Genomic DNA, 8,932 nt, shown 5'->3' with positions numbered 1-8,932 from the left:
AAGTGAAATGACTTGCCCACAGTAACACAGCTGCCAAGTGGCAGAGCCGGGATTCGCACCCAAGACCTCTGACTCCACAGCCCGGACTCTTTCCACTGAGCCAGGGAGCAAGTCAGGGTGACGCAGAAGGGAGTGGGGGAAGAGGAAAAGAGGGTTTAGTCAGGCAAGGCCTCTGCCACGCTGCTGATCCAAGCACTTATCCTATTCCGTCTCGTTTCCTGTATCAGCTTCCTCGCTGCCTTCCCAGCCGCCCGTCTCCTCCCACTCCCGTCCATACTTCGCCCGCTGCCCGGATCATTTCGTCTAAGACACTGCTCTGTCTACATCTCCCCAGTCCAGCGTGGCTCAGTGGAAAGAGCTTGGGCTTGGGAGTCAGAGGTCATGGGTTCGAATGCCGGCTCTGCCTCTTAGCTGTGTGACTGTGGGAGAGTCACTTCACTTCTCTGGGCCTCAGTTCCCTCATCTGTAAAATGGGGATGAAGACTGTGAGCCTCATGTGGGACAACCTGATGACCCTGTATCTCCCCCGGCGCTTCGAACAGTGCTCTGCACATAGTAAGCGCTTAACAAATAACAACATTGTTATCCACATCCTCCGGTGGTTGCCCATCCCCGTCCGCCTCAAACAAAAGCCGTCCACCTCCTCGCCTCCCTCCCACCTCACCTCACCTCCAACGCGGCCCGCGCATTCTGCCTCTCTTAATGCCAACCTTCTCCCTGCGCCTCGATCTCTTCCTCCTCACTGCCGACGCTTTGCCCGCGCCTACCCTGGGGCCTCGAACGCACTCCTGTTTCATGTCCAGAGAGATATGAAGAAGAAGCAGCGTGGCTTGGTGGCAAGAGCCCGGGCTTGGGAGTCAGAGGTCATGGGTTCGAATCCATTTGGCAGCTGTGTGACCGTGGGCAAGTCGCTTCACTTCTCGGGGCCTCAGTGACCTCGTCGGGAAAATGGGGACGAAGCCTGTGAGCCTCATGTGGGACAACCTGATCACCCTGTAAGTGCTTAACAAATACCAACATGATTATTATTATTATTATATCCGAATTTCCATCACTCGCCCCACGTTCGAAGCCCTCCGAAAATCACACCTCCTCCAAGAAGTCTTCCCTGATTAAGTCCAGATTTCCCCTCTCCTCCCTCCCCTCTGTGTTTGCTGTGCATTAGGCTGTGGCCCCCCCCCCCCCCACAAACCCTGATACTCCTCCCAGCCCCACAGAATTTAGCACTTACGTCCATATCCTTATTCTCGACTATTTTCCCCATCCCTAATCTAATCCCGGCTCCGCCACTTGTCTGCTGTGTGACCTTGGGCAAGTCGCTCGGGGCCTCAATTACCTCATCTGTAAAATGGAGATAATAATGTTGGTATTTGTTAAGCGCTTACTAGGTGCCGAGCACCGTTCTAAGCGCTGGGGTAGACACAGGGGAATCAGGTTGTCCCACGTGGGGCTCACAGTCTTAACCCCCATTTTACAGATGAGGTCACGGAGGCCCAGAGAAGTGAAGTGACTCGCCCACAGTCACCCGGCTGACAAGTGGCCGAGCTGGGATTCGAACCCATGACCTCTGACTCCAAAGCCCGGGCTCTTTCCACTGAGCCACGCTGCTTCTCACGGGGTTGAGCCCGTGAGCCCCTTGTGGGACAGGGACTGCGTCCAACCCGATTTGCTCGTATCCACCCTCGCGCTTAGTACGGTACCTGGCACGTAGTAAGTGCTTAAATAAGACAATCATTATTATTATCATTATTTTAATGTCTGCCCCCTTCCATGTTAACTCTAAGCTCTTTTGGGGCAGAAACTGTGTCTATCAACCTCATTGTCCTCTCCTAAGCGCTCAGTACAGTGCTTTGCACAAAATAAGTGCAAGTGATTGATTCCAGCCTTCTGTGGGCAGAGCACTGGGCTGAGCGCTTGGGAGAGGACAATAGAATTAGTAGACCTGATCCCTGTCCTCAGGAGTCTACTGTGCGCAGAGCTCTGTACTGAGCGCTTGGGAGAACACACTAGGGTTAGTAGACACGCTCCCTGCCTTCCAGGAGCTGGCGGTCTAGCCGGGGAGACAGATGAGGAAGGAAGCAGCATGACCTAGTGGATAGAGCATGGGCCTGGGACTCAGAAGGTCATGGGTTCGAATCCAGGTCTGCCTCTTGCCTGCTGGGTGGCCTTGGGCATCTTCACTTCTTGGGGCCTCAATTCCCTCATCTGAAAAATGGGGATGAAGACTGTGAGCCCTACGTGGGACAGGGACTATGTCTGACCCCGATCTCCTTGCCCAGCATTTAGTGCAGTGCCTGGCACACAGTAAGCACTTAACAAATACCACAATGATTATTATAATAAAATAGATTGCAGGTAGGGAGAAGCAACAGAGTTTAAAGAAATATACGTACGTACTGTGGCTGACGGCCCATCTCCTCCAAGAAGCCTTCTCCGACTAAGCCCTCCTCTCATCCCACTCCCTTCTGCGTCGCCCTGACTCGCTCCCCTCATTCGTCCTCCCTCCCACACCACAGATCTGTTATTTATTTGTCTTTTCATGTATATTAATGACTTTCTCCCCCTCTAGACTCTGAGCTCCTTAAGGGGAGGAAATGTGTCTGTTTGTCATTGTACTGTCCTCTCCCAAGCGCTTAGGACAGCGCATTGCACACAGGAAGCGCTCAATAAATATGGTGGAATGAATGAATCAGGGAAGGAATCCTGAAGGAGAAAGGATTTTAGGGCGGCTTTGATGATTTGTACCTTCCAAGCGCTTAGTACAGCGCTCTGCACATAGTAGGCGCTCAATAAATACTATTGAATGAATGAATGATAGAAAGAGAGGGAGTCTGCAGGATATGAACCGGAAGGAAGTCTCAGGAAGGAGGAAGGGGCAAAAAATAATAATTATAATAATCGTAGGGCTTGTTAAGCACTTACTATGTGCCAAGCACTGTTCTAAGCGCTGGGGGAGATACAGGTTCACCGGGTTGGACACAGGCAGAGTCGCATTCTGATGCCGATTTTACAGATGAAGGTATTGAGGCACAGAGAAGATACGTGACTCGCCCAAGGTCACACAGCAGGCAAGTGGCAGAGTCAGGATTAGAACCCAGGTTCTCTGACTCCAAGACTCAGGCTCTTTCCACTAAGGCCACACTGTAAATTTTTTATTTATTTTCTTGTCTGTCTCCCCCTCTAGACCGTAAGCTCATTGTGGACAGAGAATGTGTCTGTTAATTTTTTTATTGTACTCTCCCAAGCGATTAGTACAGTGCCCCGCACACGGTAAGTGCTCAATAAATACGACCGAGTGAATGATATCCCTGGCCCATCTATGGCTCTAGAATCAGGTGAACCCAGCCGTCATCCACCGATGGTATTTACTGAGCGCTTACTCTGTGCAGAGCACTGTTCTAAGTGCTTGGAAGGGAACGATACAGCAAAATAACAGACACATTCCCCTCCCATAATGAACTTATATTCTAGAAGGGGAGGCACATTAATATAAATAAGTAATTTAAGATAGCAAAAATACACCCTTTTTACTTTGCCCGAAACTGATCTTTTCTTTCCCCAACATTGTTCCCCCACCCGACTCTTGTGACCTGCCCTTTCCAAACGACAGATTTCGTTCTTATCCCTCAAAGGTGGGCTTCTAATAAGAATAATTATTATTATGGTATCTGTTAAGCGCTTACTATGTGCCATGCACTGTTCTAAGCCCTGGGGTAGATACAAGATAATCGGGTTGGACGCAGTCCCTGTCCCACATGGGGTTCACGGTCTTAATCCCCATTTGACAGATGAGGGAACTGAGGCACAGAGAAGTGAAGTGACTTAGCCAAGGCCACACAGCAGACAAGTGGTGGAGTTCAGTCAGCGTCTTAATCCCCATTTGACAGATGAGGGAACTGAGGCACAGAGAAGTGAAGTGACTTAACCAAGGCCACACAGCAGACAAGTGGTGGAGTTCAGTCAGCCTCAAGGGGTTGCTGAGGCACCAGCCAAATTTCCCACACCTTCCTCTCCCGCTTCCCCCGGGGTTCATTACACTAATATTAATACTACTAATAATAGTGGTACTCGTTAAGCACTTACTCTGTGCCAGGCACTGTATGAAGCGCTGAGGCAGAGACAAGCAAATCAGGTAGGACACGGTCCCTGTCCCGCTGTTGCCCATTTGCCCAGGAACAGGTTCGGGCATCGACACGGCAAGAGTGAGAGGTCGGGTCAGAAAGGCTGAGTTTATATAAATAGATTCTGCATGGGAAATTGAAATTATTGGATTATTTAATCATCTAGACAAGGACGATACGGGCTTCCCCGTCAGGAAGGATGTAATTATTTATGGCGTAGTGGATAAAGCCCGGGCCTGGGAGTCAGAAGGTCATGGTTTCTAATTCTGACTCCTCCACTTGTCTACTGCCTGACCCTGGGAAAGTCACTTCACTTCTCCGTGTTTCAGTCTATGAAGTGGGGATTTAGTCTGTAAGCCTCCCATGGGACCGGGTCTGTGTCCAACTTAATTTGCATGTATCCACCCCAGCGCTTAGTACAGTGCCTGGCACATAGTAAGCGCTTAACAAATGTCATCATCATCATCCTCACCATATTAAGTGAGGCGGATGGGACTGTGCTTATCAAGAGGAATGTGATTACATAATTAAATTGGAGTTCCCCTCTTGGGAGGAATGCGATTGCTTAATTAGATCGGGCTTCCCCATCGGAGGAGTTTTAACCGTGCAGTTTTATTGGGGCTTCCCTAGCGGAAGAAATATGAATATTTGTTCAGGTAGGGGCTCCTCTAATGGAGAAATACAATTATTGGGCAAAATTGAGCTTCCCTATCGGAAGGAATATACTTGTGTGTTACAAAATGTCACAGTGCCTGGTTCTCATGCACCGACACTTCCCACTTGGGAGGAATTCACTTATTCAAATCATTCGATCATATTTATTAAGCGTTAACTGTGTGCAGAGCGTTCTCACCCGTAGTGAAACAACTAGCCCCCATCCTTTCTCCCCATCTTGTGTCCCCAGCCCCCTGACAATCTTCCTCTTCCTCCTCCTCCTCCATCTCTGCGTGGCTTAGTGGATCGACTCCGGGCCTAGAAGTCAGAAGGTCAAGGTTTCGAATCCCAGCTTCTCCACTTGTCAGCTGTGCGGCCTTGGGGAAGTCACTTCACTTCTCTGTGCCTCAGTTTCCTCAACTGTAAAATGGAGGTTGAGACCGTGAGCCCCACATGGGACAAGAACTACGTCCAACTGATTTGCTTGTAATAGTAACAGTAATGATAGTATTTGTTAGGGGCTTACTATGAGCCAAGTACTATTCTAAGCGCTGGGATAGATACCACGTTCCAGACTGTGCCATGTGGAGCTCACAGTCTTAATCCCCATTTGACAGATGAGGTCACTGAGGCCCAGGGAAGTGAAGTGACTTACTTGTTAATGAGGTGTCCATCCCCTTGATTCTATTTATCGTGATTAAGTTGTCTTGTTTTTGTCCGTCTGTCTCCCCCGATTAGACCGTGAGCCCGTCATGGGGCAGGGATGGTCTCTATCTGTTGCCCAATTGTCCATTCCAAGCGCTTAGTCCAGTGCTCTGCCCATAGTAAGCGCTCAATAAATGCTACTGAATGAATGAAAAGTGACTGGCCCAGAGTCACACGGCTGACGAGGGGCGGAGGCGGTAACCACCCCAGCGCTTAATACAGTGCCTGGCACATAGTAAGCGCTTAACAAATACCATTACTAGTAACGGAGGCCCAGAGAAGTGAAGTGACTTACCCAAGGTCACACAGCAGACAAGTGGCAGAGTCAGGATTAAAGCCCATGACCTTCCGACTCCCAGGTCCAGGCTCTAGCCACTACACCATGATATGTACATAAGCGCTCTGAGCCGGCAGAGGCTCGGGCGGGCGGCTCGTCTTTTCTGATAATCGAAATCAATCGATCAATTAGTCAATCAGTGGTATTTATTGAACTCTGAATGTGGGCAGAGCACTGTACCGAATTACTTGGGAGAGTACAGCGTGGCTCAGTGGAAAGAGCCCGGGCTTAGGAGTCAGAGGTAATGGGTTCTAATCCCGGCTCCGCCGCTTGTCAGCTGGGTGACTTTGGGCCAGTCACTTCACTTCTCTGGGCCTCAGTGACCTCATCTGGAAAATGGGGATGAAGACCGGGAGCCCCACGTGGGACCTGATGACCCTGTATCTCCCCCAGCGCTTAGAACAGTGCTCGGCACATAGGAAGCGCTTAACAAATACCAACATGATTATTATCATTGTTATTATTACTAATAATAACAGTAATTATTACTAATAATAATCATCTCTGCATGTCCAGCTCAGCCAAAACCCCCAGTCTAGATGTGACCCGCTGCTGCCATCTCCTGGCCGGATCCGGCTTCACAGCAGGCAGAGGCTCGGGCTGAAGACTCGCCTTTTCTAATAATCAAAATCAATCGATCAATTAATCAATCAGTGGTATTTATTGACCTCTGAATGTGGGCAGAGCCCTATACCGCATTACTTGGGAGTGTACAATACAACTGAATTGGTAGACACGTTTTCAGCCCACAGGGAGCTTACCGTTTGGAGGGAAAGACGGACTTTTAAAGAAATTACGGAGAGGGGTGAAAACTCGGTGGGGCGCGAATAAATCCAAATACAAGGGAGACTCAGAAGGGAGAGGGAGGAGGGGAAATGAGAGTCCAGTCACGGAAGCCCTCTTGGAGGAGGTGGGCCTTCAATAAGGTTTTGAAGGGGGGAGAGTCATCGCCCGTGAGATTGGAGGAGGGAGGGCGTTCTAGACCAGACAAGGGCCAGGGTCGGCGGCAAGATAGAAGAGATCGAGGTACAGTGAGTAAATTGGCCTTAGAGGAGCAAAGTGTAAGGGCTGGGTTGGAATAGGAAATTGCGCTCAATAAATACCACCGCGACTGAGTGGGGTAAAATAGGTGTGGGTGAGCTGATTGAGGGCCTGAAAGCTGACGTGAGGAGTTTCTGTTGGATGCGGAGGTGGATGGGCAACCACTAGAAGGTCTTGAGGACCGGGGAGTCATGTACTGAACGGGTTTGGTAGAAAAGTGATCGGGGAAGCGGAGTGAAGTCTGGACTGGAACGGGGAGAGACGGGAGGTCAGCCAGGAGGCCGGCGCAGTAATCAAGGCGGGAAAGGATAAGTGCTTCGATTAACCTGGCAGTAGTTTGGGTGGAGAGCGAAAGGCAGATTTTAACGATTTTGCAAGGGCCCAACTGACAGAATTTGGTGACGGTTTGAATATCTGAGTTGAAGGAGAGAGATAAGTTGAGGATAATGCCGAGGTTACGGGTTTATGAGACAGGGAGGATGCCAGTGTTGTCTAATAATAATAATAATAATGTTGGTATTCGTTAAGCGCTTACTATGTGCCGAGCACTGTTCTAAGCGCTGGGGTAGACATAGGGGAATCAGGTTGTCCCACGTGGGGCTCACAGTCTTAATCCCCATTTTACAGATGAGGGAACTGAGGCACAGAGAAGTGAAGTGACTTGCCCACAGTCACACAGCCGACAAGTGGCGGAGCTGGGATTCGAACTCATGAGCCCTGACTCCAAAGCCCGTGCTCTTTCCACTGAGCCACGCTGCTTCACCAGAGTAGGTCTAGAGTGGTTAAGACAGGTCATGGAACAAACATCCCAATCCTTAGCATTCCATGATTTTAAACACCCCCTTCCCGTCCCCCATACAGGTGAGTACAGTTTTTGAGGCACACATAAACAGAAATACATTTTAGGGACAACTTTCATTTTATCTTTTTGGATTCTGGGGTGATAGTAAAGTGTCAGTAGTTTGTGCAAAATCAAATCCCTTCTGGGAATAAGGGCGGGGATGGGAGGCTAGGAAGAGCGTCGAGAGCAGGAGGCCTGGGAGCCAGAGGACCCGGGTTCTAATCCCGGGTCCACCACTTGCCTGCCGGCTGACCTCACGCAAGTCACTTCACTTCTCTGCGCTTCTGTTTCTTCATCTGAAAATGGGGCTGGTTAAGACTGTGAGCCCCATGTGGAACGGGGAGTGCTTCCAACCTGATTATCTTGTATCTACCCCAGCTCTTAGTGCCTGGCACATAGTAAGCTCTTAGCAAATACCATTAAAAAAAAAGAAAGAGAGTACGAGCTGGGTTGTAGTGGGAGGAGAGAGTAGACAGGTGAGAGGGAGAGAGTTGGAGGAGTCTGGAAGGTAAGAAGAGGGGAAAGTTTAGATGTGAGATAGTTTAAGCAGAAAACTTTGACTATCTCCCCAGATTCGAGTCAGAGCAGGGGGAGGAAGGAACCCCGGAAGATGGGGGGTGGGTGAGGGGAAGGGGTGGGTTTCCAGTGATCCTGGTATTTACAAATGGTATTTACTGAGAGCCTACTGTGTGCAGAGCACTGGACTAAGCACTTGGGAGAGGACAATACGACAGAGTTGGCGGTCCCAATCCCCGTCTACATCGAGCTGACAGTCTAGAGCGATAAAATTACAAAGAAGAGAAGTCGTGTGGCCGAGTGGATAGAGCCTGGGGCCGGGTGTCGGAAGGACCTGGGTTCTAATCCCGGATTTTCTACTTGTCTGCTGTGGGACTTGGGGCAGATCACTTCACTTCTCTGGGCCTCGGTTCCCTCGTCTGTAAAATGGGGATTAATAATAATAATATTGATGGTATTTGGTAGGTGCTTACTATGTGCAAAGCACTGTTCTAAGCGCTGGAGGAGATACAAGGTGATCAGCTTGTCCCACGTGGGGTTCACAGTCTTCATCCCCATTTTCCAGATGAGGTGACTGAAGCCCAGAGAAGTTAAGTGACCTGCCCAAAATCACACAGCTGACAAGTGGCGGAGCTGGGATTAGAACCCATGACCTCTGACTCCCAAGCCCGAACTCTTTCCATTGAGCCACGCTGCTTCTCAGTTTAATCACAGATT

Source organism: Ornithorhynchus anatinus, chromosome 3 (genome assembly GCF_004115215.2).
Source record: "Ornithorhynchus anatinus isolate Pmale09 chromosome 3, mOrnAna1.pri.v4, whole genome shotgun sequence".
Taxonomy (NCBI): Eukaryota; Metazoa; Chordata; class Mammalia; order Monotremata; family Ornithorhynchidae; genus Ornithorhynchus; species Ornithorhynchus anatinus.
The sequence above is the reverse complement of the archived record's forward strand: the minus strand, read 5'-3'. Positions refer to the sequence as shown.